Here is a 12,616-nt window from a genome sequence, read left to right on the forward strand (position 1 = left end):
GTAAGGTACCACAGGTCTTCTCGTTGTTTATACTGTTAATTTAGGCATAGTGTCGATTTTGGATTTAGGACCTACTAAAAAATAAAATGACCCAGTAGACTTACTATTAAATGTATCAATTTCTTAAGAAAAAAATTAACTATTTCTCTTAGAAGTCACAGAAGGGTAGCCTAGTTAGTCTGTAACCTATAAAAAAAAAGTAGTTCAGTAGCACCTTTCTTAGAGTTGGTCTTCATAGAAAGATGTGTGAAAGCAAGGTCCAGGTGTGTCAAGTAACCTTGACCTTACTATGACATTGCTAGCATGGGTGCATTGTAATGCCTTTTAATACAATCGAGCAGGTTGAGATAGACACCCCAAACTAAACTTGACATATTTGTCTAATGTACTCTAGTCCTTAAATTATGGTTTAGCAAAAGTATGAGTGACACAGCAGAGATTAATTAATACATCAAACTAGCTGTTCCAAAGATAGTAAATTGGAGCATTGTGTTTAGCTTCTGCAGTCTGCCAGTTTTCCTGGATGCCTGCCATGTCGGGTTTTTGCCATGAGTCTAAAATTGGAACCACCTGCAGTTTGGTTGGTGTCAAGGCAAGAACTTAAAAGGTTTCAGCATGTGGTTTCCTAACCACTGAAAAAGTCATTGTAAGTGTGTAGTATAGCTTGAAATGGAACAACAGACAGCTTTGCTACATCAGTTGACAATTTTTTTCCACAACATATAGTCTAGGGCTGACTGGAAGGATCAGTAAAAAGGTCCACAGATCTGAATTTGACACGTGGGATTATTATGATTTTGTTATTTGGATTCAACAAATTTATTGAACACATCAGGATTTGCTGGTTTAGAACTTTAAATAGGCACATTTAAATAAGCAATTCAAACATTTTACTTCTGACTAAAATGTTTTTCCTACTGTAGTCTCAGTTCAGCAAGATTATTAAGTATGTGCGTGACTTTAAGCATGTGGATTCCACTGGCAATCTAAAATTTATAATTAACAGATTAGAGGCAAATTTTCCCTTTTATGTTAGGCATTTGTCAGTACAGTACTTCGAATATAGTCAGATTCACTATTCCCTTTTTGTTCTTGAGCTGCTATTTTCTCTCTACCCATGAAGCTGGATTCATACATGGGATCCAGAATGATTTCATTGAGATTTCTTGAAAGTTTAAAGCTATGTGTTCTAGTATATGGTACATAATTTAGAAGTCTTAAACATAAGAACAGTCATACTCAGTCAGACCAAAGATCTGCTTACCCCAGAATCCTATGTTCTGAGACGGGCCAATGCCAAGTTCCCCAGAGGGAATAAACAGAACAAGTATTCATCAAGTGATCCATCCCCTGTTACCCATTCCCAGCTTCTGGCATACAGAGGCTAAGGATGCCATCACTGCCTATTTTGGCTAATAAGCATTGATGGACCTTTCTTCCATAAATTTAAATTTAAAAACTTTGTCTTTCTTTCCTTCCAAAGAAACATTAAAATAAATGCCTTCATCTTTCTAAAATATGCATCCCTAACCACCATAGGAAGCATCTGAGAGACAGCATTCATCTTTTGAAAAGAAACCAATAGCAAATGAAATTTAATGTGGATAAATTTAAAGTAATGCACATTGGAAAAAATAACCCCAACTATACATATAATATGATGGGGGCTAATTTAGCTACAACTAATCAGGAAAGAGATCTTGGAGTCATTGTGGATAGTTCTCTGAAGACGTCCACGCAGTATTCAGGGGCAGTTAAAAAAGAAAACAGGTTGTTAGGAATAATTTAAAAAGGGATAGAGAATAAGACAGAGAATATCTTATTGCCCTTATATAAATCCATGGTATGCCCACATCTTGAATACTGCATACAGATGTGGTCTCCTCATCTCAAAAGAAATATATTGGCATTAGAAAAGGTTCAGAGAAGGGCAACGTAAATGATTAGGGGTTTGGAACAGGTCCCATATGAGGAGAGATTAAAGAGACTGGGACTTTTCAGCTTGGAAAAGAGGAGACTAAGGGGGGATATGATAGAGGTCTATAAAATCATGAGTGGTGTGGAGAAAGTGAATAAGGAAAAGTTATTTACTTGTTCCCATAATATAACAACTAGGGGCCACCAAATGAAACTAATGGGTGGCAGGTTTAAAACAAAAGGAAGTTCTTCACACAGTGCATTGTCAATCTGTGGAACTCCTTGTCTGAGGAGGTTGTGAAGGCTAGGACTATAATGGGGTTTAAAAAAGAAGTAGATAAATTCATGGAGGTTAAGTCCATAAATGGCTATTAGCCAGTATTGGTAAGGAATGGTGTCCCTAGCCTCTGTTTGTCAGAGGATAGATATGGATGGCAGGAGAAAGATCGCTTGATCATTACCTGTTAAATTCAGTCCCTCTGGAACACCTGGGATTAGCCACTGTCGGCAGACAGGATACAGGGCTAGATGGACCTTTGGTCTGACCCAATATGGCCATTCTTATGTTCTTATGTTCTAATTACTTTACCCCACAAGATTTGGATTTCTACCTGTCAGAATGTACCTTAATATTTTGCATGATCAGATCCTAATACTTCCCAGCCATATTAATTTGTTTACCTTAATCCCTAAATACATTATTTGTTATTCATTTACATTTCCAAGATACAAAAATATCTGAATTGTTAATTCTTGGTAAAAATAAAATTTTGATTAAGAATTGTTTAGTTTATATATATAGATTCCCCAATCCAAACTTCCATGATTTTTAAATTTTCAGGAATAATATTCCTTGGATTACTCGCTTATTGATGAATTATTACTTACTGTTCTTTAGTATGTCTGTGTAACAACAGAATTGTTAGAATAAAGGGGAAAAATGCAGTCTGCTACGCGTTCTAGCACCAGACATGCTTTCTGTATCTGATGGTGAACGACTTCTAAAAGTTTCAGAGGAGTGGCAACTAGTAGTAATACTAACTTATGTACTTGTGAAGTAAAAAAGGAGATCTGAAACTGTATATCTGTAATAGGATGTGAATAAATATAATCAGACATCTGAACTTTGACACAGTGTACCTAAGGACACAGTCTAGACACAATTATTCAGCTATCAAAGGCCTAATGTCTAATGATATGTCTAATGATATCATTGCCTGTTGTTTCCAATTATCTTTAGACTCCAGTATGACACTGAAGCCAATACTTTGCTAAGATTATCTAATGCTTACTTCTGTTAAATAACCTACTCCTGACCTCTTTTCCTATAATTTTAAACTATTACCCAGGATTTTAGTAGGTACTTTGTAGTCAATCTTTCACCCCAAGGCCATTCTATAATTACTATCAGAGGGGAAACCAGGTTAGTCTGAATCTGCAAGAACAACGAGAAGTCCTGTGGCACCTTATAGACTAACAGATTTATTGGAGCATAAGCTTTCGTGTGCAAAGACCCATTTCATCAGATGCATGTAGTGGAAATTCCAGAGGCAGGTATAAATATATAAGCATAAGAAAAGAGTTCCAATCGAGAGTAAGGTTTGAGATAACGAGGTCAGTTCAGTCAGAGTGGATGAGGCCCGCTTCTAGCTGCTGATGTGGAGGTGTGAATACCAAGAGAGGAGAAACTGCTTTTGTAGTTGGCTAGCTATTCACAGTCTTTGTTTAATCCTAAACTGATAGTATCACATTTGCAGATGAATTGTAGCTCTGCAGTTTCTCTTTGAAATCTGTTTTTTAATTTTTTTTGTTGCAGGATGGCTACTTTTAAATCTGCTATTGTGTGTCCAGGGAGATTGAAGTGTTCTCCTACAGGTTTTTGTGTATTACCATTCCTTATATCTGATTTGTGTCCATTTGTTCTTTTACATAGGGACTGTCCAGTTTGGCCGATGTATATGGCAGAAGGGCATTGCTGGCACATGATTTGCATATATTACATTGGTAGATGTGCAGGTGAATCAGCTCGTATTGGTGTGGCTGATGTGGTTAGGTGTTGTGATGGTGCCGCAGGAAATCACCGTGATTTCAACAATTTCCACCCCACCATCAACCTCAGCCTGGAACAGTCTACACAAAAGATCCCCTGCCTGGACACCACAGTGCAAATAAGTGATGGTCACCTAAACACCACCCTATACCAAAAACCTACGGGCCGCTATGCCTACCTACATGCCTCCAGCTTCTTAGGTATAACCGCATTTGCTCCAACCCTTCAGACAGAGATAAACACCTACAAGATCTACACCAAGCATTCTTGAAACTACAGTACCCACCTGAGGAAGTGAAGAAACAGATCAACAGAGCCAGACATATACCCAGAAGCCTCCTGCTACAACACAGGCCCAACAAAGAAAATAACAGAACACCACTTGCCATCACCTACAGTCCCCAGTTAAAACCTCTCCAACGCATCATCAGCGATCTACACAGGAGCGGCCCGTGAGCCTAAGCAGACTCTGCAGTCGCCTAGGGCGCCACCAGCCTGGGCACCCGATGATGATGTCACGGGGCACCCGGGTGCCCGATGATTACGTCATGGCCATTGACAGCCGTGCAGGCGGGGCACCGATCACGCCTTCCACCTAGGGCACCAGCTGCCACAGCCAGCCTCGGGCCACTCCTGGATCTACAACCCATCCTGGACAATGATCCCTCACTTTCACAGGCCTTGGGAGGTAGACCAGTCCTTGCCCACAGACAACCTACCAACGTGAACCAAATTCTCACCAGCAACTACACACAATACCACAGTAACTTTAACTCTGGAACCAATCCCTGCAATAAACCTCAGTACCAACTCTGCCCACATATCTATACCAGCACCACCGTCATAGGACCTAACCACTTCAGCCACACCATTACAGGCTCATTCATTACTATGTGGCTTTGGGTCTTTTTAAAGCTTAAAAATTAAGAATACCACAGCCTCGTTCTTGGTATTTGATCAAGATATTCCTTCATTAAATATACTCACCAGACACTGAATCCAAAAATTTTTCTAGTATACAAAAATTCTTCTAGTAAGCTATCTTCTCCTTCACAGTTCTACATTTTCAACTTCTTGATATAAATAATCTCCTGTAGCAAATGGCCAAGAAAATGAGCACATTAAAATCGGGAATTTAATTTTAAAAAAATCTGGAAATTGTATAATCAAATGAAGAGAGTATGTACTTTATTTTCAACACAGCAATCAACATTTACTCCAGAATAAATTATATTTGTTATGTGTTTTTAAATTAAATTATTCTGAATTGTAACTAAGCACTGCATTGTCACTAGTCCTATGTGCTGGCTTGTTCCCTTGTGCCAGTTTTTCTTCCTGCTGCTCACAGTTTAAGGCAAACAGACCCTGCAGAGCTGCTCTGTTCACACCTGTTTGGGTTTTTCTCTGAGACCTTTTCCACTTGGTTCCCAAGAAATTAGCTCCAATCCAGACTTGACACTGTAAAATCCCATTTAATCAGTCAACTGGTTAAATGTTAGGTTTAGCCTGTTAATCGATTAAGAAGGATCCTGGGCAGAGGACTGCTCCAGCCCAGCTGGAGTAGTTCCTAGCCCATGGGACAACTGACTCCGAGCTTTGCAAGGCTCCAGGCCCCATATGGGCTTGCTGGTTCCTGCTCCCAGCCCTGCGTGTAGCTGCCAACTCCTGCCCTTGGCCCCCGCATGTGGCTGCTGGCTCCTGGTCCCACACAGGGCTGGAGCAGCCCGCTGCCCACATCAGGTCAAAGATAGGAGCTGATCTGAGGCACTGGTTAACTGATTACCCAGTAATGCTTACTGGTTAACTAGTTAACCAGTTAAATCCCTAGTAGCATATAGCAGCAATATTACACTAAGGTGATTAAATCAAAAGCAGAAGGGAGGGTATAGGAGTTTACCATTGCTCCAAAAGCTCAGAATAATAAATCAGATTATATACATAGAATAACACATGAATATTGCATTTTGTCTTGTATCACATGTAATAATTGGTTTTATATTTTTTATAACCAATAATAAACAAAGCTGCAACTAAAAGCTTATTATACTTTATTCTTCTTACTATTTCTTTGTTTTTTAACAGCATGTTATTTGCAATTCTATTTGCAAATTCAAATAGAATTTATCCATTGTTAACCTCTGTTTCCTTTCTTCTATTATCTTTAATTGTTTATGCAAGGCTATAGCCTCTTGCTTAAAAGAGTAGACTGTTCCCCACAATGACCAGCATAGGTGCACCATGTTGGGCAGTGTATCTAGTGTCACGTATAGACCTGGTACAGTTTACTTACTCCCTGGAGCAGCCAAGAAACTGGGAAAGAGATTGTGACTTCCTCCTGGGCTGTTCCAAAATCAGTTCTGCACCTATCTACCAACTTTTTCCTGTAAGCACATTGCTATCTCATAATCTTGTCTGAAAGAAATGCAGAGACAGAATGCGATACCCACTGGATAGTACTTACGTCATAAGAGGTCTTGCTGAAATTAGTGGGACTTTTTGTAGAGTAAGATGCAGCTAGTCAATGATCAGTCAGTGTGAATGAGGGTATCACATTCTGTCCCACAATTATGTTTCTTTGCTTGACCTTTGTGTTTAAAATTCAGTCGTTCCTTGTTGATGGCTTAACCCAATAGCAATTTGCAAAGGGAATAAAGCAAGAACTTGAATATTACTTGCAAAGGAGGAAAATGGCCTTATGCCTTTGTTTGCATCTTTTTTATATATGGAAAGGTTTCCCTACCCCTGCTTTTCCTTAATATCGAACATTCAGGTCTTGCCCACCCTGTTTTTCTAGAAGATTCCATGGATTACTAAAGAACAAGTAGGTTTAGTACATCCTGTATACCAAGGAAATTGAACCTGATTAATTACAAAGGGAAGTGATTTTCTTTTACTATTCTTTGTTTTTATTAACAGCTATTTAACCCAAACAGTTGGAAGAAAAGATCTTTTGTTAAAGAGTTTAGATTCTTAAAATCCAAAGACTCAAAGGCCTTCAATTTGCTCTCAGTATACCTCTCTGTGTCTTTCAAGGAAGCACAAAAGCAAACTTTGACATTTATGATATTTCAAGAGCTTTTCAGGCCTTTTTTATGCATCATAAAGAAACAAATAAGAGTTACGGTTTTATTTTATTTCTTTTTGGGAGCATTTAAAATGTGTATTTTTGGGTTGTTTTTATTAGTTGAATGAGGTATTTCGATATCAAGTCCTGTGGGACTTTGTCTGAGATAGTTGGAGGCATACGTCAGATGTTACTTAGTAAAGATATTCCCTTTTAAGTATATGGACAGGTTGTATCATTAGAGTTCTAATTCAAAATTTTTGGGTCCGTTTGTCAAGAAGTTACTTGAGAATTTAAGCTTGTATGGTTTAATAGAGTAAATAATTATTCAAATAAGACATTGTCCAATAAAGCTGAATAATTATTGTGCAGATTAAACTTGACGAATTAGGATATTTAAGAAGGTGATAAAGCATTTGATTGAGTACATATGGAAACCTGAGAATATCAGGGCCCAGATCCTCAGCCAGTATTGTTATACTGGAGAAAGCCTTATTGGACCCCAGAAATATAAATAAAGAGCTTGACTGCTTTTCGAGAAAGCTGCTAACACATGCTGATTAATCTTTCCTTAACTGTTTTTAATTCTGGTCTTGGACAACTGACAATATTATGGGCCAGAATGGACGCTTCCTGCTTGGGCAAGTTCCCTGAGGCAAGATAGTAAAAAAAATTAGTTTAAATGATGTTAAGGACCTCAGAATTTATAACATAATGATCCAAAATACCTTAGGATTTGGCCCTGAACCAGGCTATTTCTCTGGAGGAAGCTGTTGTGGCTATAAAAGTATCTTTTTTTTAATCATCAATTTTGTTTCTCTCAGCAACTCCCAGCTGAGATTTCCCCTTGCAATTTCTGTAAACAGCCATTTGTAATAATTTCAGCATTACAAGCTGCAAGCATTTAAAAATCATAAATCAACCTCTCAAAAAAATCACAAGATTTCATTTGGGGTCCTTTTTATTTGTTCTGTTTTGATTCAGTTTTAACATGAAACTTAAAATTTCTTATTCTGGGTGTCTACCTTAGGATGAATCTTTTGGGAAAGTTTTAGTTAAAATGGTTCAGGTATTTCAAAAAATGAGTTTAGAGAAAAAATATGTTTTTAAAAATTCCTATAACAGTTTGACTGAGAAGCTTTAGTGTCTTCATGGCTTTTAGCATTGGTGAGGTGAAATTTGGCAGGGGGTTTCCCTGGTGTTAATGATGTGTCTTTTGCTGTCCCTGTAAAAAATTGCCTAAATATGGGCAAGTTATGACTGAGCCTAAATCACTGTTTACACAACTCAGCAGAGAGAGACTTGTTAGGGTTTGTCAGCTAAAAGGTTCAAAGAGCCATAGGCATTGTGTATGCACCATCTTTCACAGCTCCTACAACCTACCAATCTGGGCATTCTCATACATCAACTGAGTATGCTCCCTGCATGAGCAGCAGGATCTGAGACTGCTCCTTCTAAGAGCACTGGTGCTGAAGCTGCTCTGGCACCAAGCACAGGAACTGAGAGTAGACAAACTGTCTCTCTTGCTTTCAATGCTCCTCTGTGCAGCACACATAGAGGAGGAATATGCTTCCTGTTCCAAATGCAGAAGAATGCTGGTGGTTAAGATTAGAGGGAGAAGAAGTTGCAAAAGACAGAGGCGGTGGAGGAGCAGGAAGGGAGAAAGGCAGATTCCAAGTATTGGTGGGAGAGGATAGAAATAAACTGTCAGCACAAGGGCAGATGCATACCTACAAAACCTGGAATTTAACTCTACCTTTGAAACCTACTTGCAAAGAGCATGGCTCATCCCCCCTCACTAAAGACACGTTCACATGGAGGATAACAGTCTGCTTACTGCTATGAGTTATTTCCTTTAGCTCAAGTGGTTGTGTGGATCTGAAGCTCTGTCGTGAACCAAATGTTGGGGTCAGTATGGTTCACATGCTGGAATTTTTTATATTTTCCTTTTTAAGTAGTAAATTACAGCCCAAAAACTATATTGAAAGAACATTAAAGTTGCAAAATCAAGCACTGATGAGTTAAGAAAAGCCAGAATGAAGATTTGTTCATGGAAACTTCATTTCTCTTTATATACATTATGAAAACAGTCTTTAATTACATGATCAAATTCTATTTTAAACACCAGACCCTAGTCCTTCTCATTCTCATTCAATGCAAGAGAAGGTATGGTGGTTTGAGAATGAATCACTGTTTTGTAGTTAATGAGTGTTGTCTGTAGCACCCCTACCTTATTCGGTACAGAAGCTAAAAGATGTGGGAGTTTTGGTTTTTTTGTTTCTATTTTAATAGGGATGCTGCTTTGTATGACCGTAGTGGTAGGACTTTACATACTGCTGGGACATGTTGGAAAAGCAGAGCAGCAGACAATGGCAGTGAGAGGAGGTGAATCTTAGGCAGCTCCGGGTCTCCTTGTTGGGAACAGGAAGTCTTGGAATAGGAGACAGGTTGCATGTGATCTGTCTGTCTAAGTACTTAATCTGTCTCCAGCCCACCCTTGAAAGGTGCATTGTGAATGAGAGATCACAAAAAAAGGCAAGGATGGTCTCCTGATTAAATAAATAGAAAAACACTTTGAAGAATTGAGGTCTTTTGGCAGTATAATAAAAAACCTGCAGTAATGAGTCTCAGGACCCCGATCAGCTGACTTGGACTCTTGACACTTGGGTTGCATGCCTTTGTCATGAGCATGAGACAATTGACTCCAACCAATCATGGCTCTGCCACAGGTGTTTTACTGCAGAGTAGACTATATCCTTGGGCTGTATCTATACTGGCGCGATCTCATGCAAAAGCGGTCACTCTTGCACAAAAACTTGCTGCCTGTCTACACTGGCCGCGTGTTCTTGCGCAAGTAAACTGACATTTCTAATGTATAAAATCAGGGCTTCTTGCATGAGAACTCTGACACTCCCGCTCAGGATAAGCCCTTTTACGCAAGAGTTCTTCCAGAAGAGGCCAGTGTAGACAGGCAACATGAATTTCTTGAGCAAGAAAGCTCTATGATTAAAATGGCCATCAGAGCTTTCTTGCACAAGAGAGCGTCTACACTGGCATGGATGCTCTTACGCAAAAGCACATGCCAGTGTAGACGCTCTCTTCTGGAAGAGTTTTTGCAGAAGAACTCTTCCGCAAAAGAGTTTTTGTGTGAGAACGTGCCAGTGTAGACGTAGCCTTGGAATCTATCTCTGCCTCTGCCACAGGATTCCTATGTGATGCTCATCAAGTTGATTAAACAACATTTTCACAGCTGGCCACTAATTGGGTGTTCCTCGTTTTGTGTCTGCTCAATGTGAGGGACCTAGGGCCAGATTTGCGCAAGTGCTGAGTGCTCACAACTACAATTGAAGTCAATTGGAACTATGCTTTGATTACTCTGCAAAATGCTAAGTACTCTGAAAAAAATCGGACCAGAAGCTTCTCAAATTGAACACCCAAAATTAGTGAACACTTTTTGCCTTAATCTCTTTGTGCCTCAGTTCAGAAGCTATAAAATGGGACAAAAATGTCATCTCCTCTCACAGGGTAATATGAAGATACATTTGATAATGTATTTGAAGCACTCAGATGGAAAGATACATCTTTGAGGAAATTAATAAACTATATATTCAGTTCAAGGTAGCAGGTTTTACATAAGGTCTGGGGCCACACACTGAATGTAGATGGTAAAAATAATTATTGAATGACTACTGATTCATTGAGGCAGGGGTTCTGTGGAAAATATATCAGGGTGATTTTGTAATTCAAGACTATCATAATCCCTAGACACAGTATCCTTAATCTTTAAGATAGCCTTAATTCTGGCATTTCCTAGTTTTTGAATGTTAAGATTTAAAAAAACCAAGCAATCTTTTTATTGGATGTAATTCAATATCATTTCCATGGGCAGTGGATGATACTCAGCTGGGGAAGGCAAGCCCCAGTCCCACTTGTTCTGCCCAAAGCCATCCCCCTCTGCAACTTTCCTTCCCCCTTTGGAATTGCAGCTGGCCCCACACCAGGTAACTGCACCAGCCTCTGAACACTGCCAGTTCCCTTACCTTCCTCCTTCCCAGCGGGTGGTGTGGCCCTACCCTTCACCTGTCAGCCAGGCAGCCATGACGTCAACCATCTTTCCAGAGGGCTAGGCAGCCATGCTGTGGCCTGATTCTTCCTGGTCAACTGGAGGGCTACGCATTATTCTCTGACCTCAAATGTACTGGCAGGCCAGAGCATGGGCAGTTTTGGGAAGGCAAAGCCTTCCCTTCCCTATGTTACCCACTGCCCATGATCAATTCTTAAACTCATCTCTGAAGGACTGAATTTCTTCCAATCCTACATTGAGGCAGTTGACTAACATCTGTTATATGTAGTTCCTTCTCTCCTCTCTCATCCTTTCTACAGCAAGAGAATTCCATGTGCAGTATAATGTTTTATTATGACAGGGGTTTTACTTTTGGTTCTTTATTTTAATATTAATTGCACAATGAGAAGAGGAAAAAATTAACATTACTGGGCCAAATCCTACTCAGTCAGAATTCTCGATGCTATTTTTCCTACAGATGGAATGATTTACCTTCTTATTTTGTAGACATCCATTTAAACATACACAGTGCTTTACAAACACTGAAAGGACAAGATCCCAGTCTCAAAATGCTTGTAAAGAACAAATATGAGACAAAAGATTATTGTTTATAATTGGATTATAATAGTTATTTTTCTTGTACGCTGACCCTGATTTTGTTGGCCAACATATTTTGTTTGGATTAATGATAGATGACAGCCATAAAAGCTGAGGAGAAAAAAAGGTCAGATCTGTCCTTCATGAGGAAAGTTTGCAAATGGTATGATGAGGGAACAAGCAATAAAAACAAAGAGTTGCATAATTTTTGGTTTCTTAATGTGCTAAAGTATTGGGTGTGGAGTGGTCTGTGATGGGGTAGATAGATAGTTTGATGGATGGCCAGTTTCAAACTTGTTCAAGGCAGATTTTAGAAAAATTAAGTGCCAGCTCCGATTGTAATGTTTGTTGACTTGTGGTATGTGCAATACATTTGTTATGTCTCGGTCCAGTTCCTAGTGTAACAATTATTATTATTTCTATCGTGATAATATCTAAGGACCCCACTATACTAAGCTGTCTTCAAACAAATAGCAAAGAGAGCTGTTGCCTTAGCTTACTATGTAGTATCCACAGCACAACCTTAACTGGAATAATTGTTGATGGTTGTAGCACTGAGGCTGAAAAATGAAAGAACTCAGGGCAACTAAATGTTTACGCTGTCAGCATTTGAAGAATTATAAATCAGAGCATGGGAACATGCAGATCATCTTGCGTTGTTTGAGAATGGACTGTATAGAATTTCGCAAAGAGCCATAAATAAAAATAATGGCATTTGAAGTCATTTGCTTAACACATACCTTCATTTCACATTCTGTACAGTGCAATCAGATTGGCATCTATTATTGCAAAAGTGGGAACGGTGGCAGGTGTTTATAAATCACATGCTTCAAGGCATAAAATGATTGCTTGAGGTATGAAGAAAAACTCAGTCATTGCACAACCAGTCATGGAGGAGGAGAATTCACCTTCCTGTCACCTTCCT

The sequence above is a fragment of the Pelodiscus sinensis genome, chromosome 24, assembly GCF_049634645.1.
Source record: "Pelodiscus sinensis isolate JC-2024 chromosome 24, ASM4963464v1, whole genome shotgun sequence".
In the NCBI taxonomy this organism is placed as follows: Eukaryota; Metazoa; Chordata; order Testudines; family Trionychidae; genus Pelodiscus; species Pelodiscus sinensis.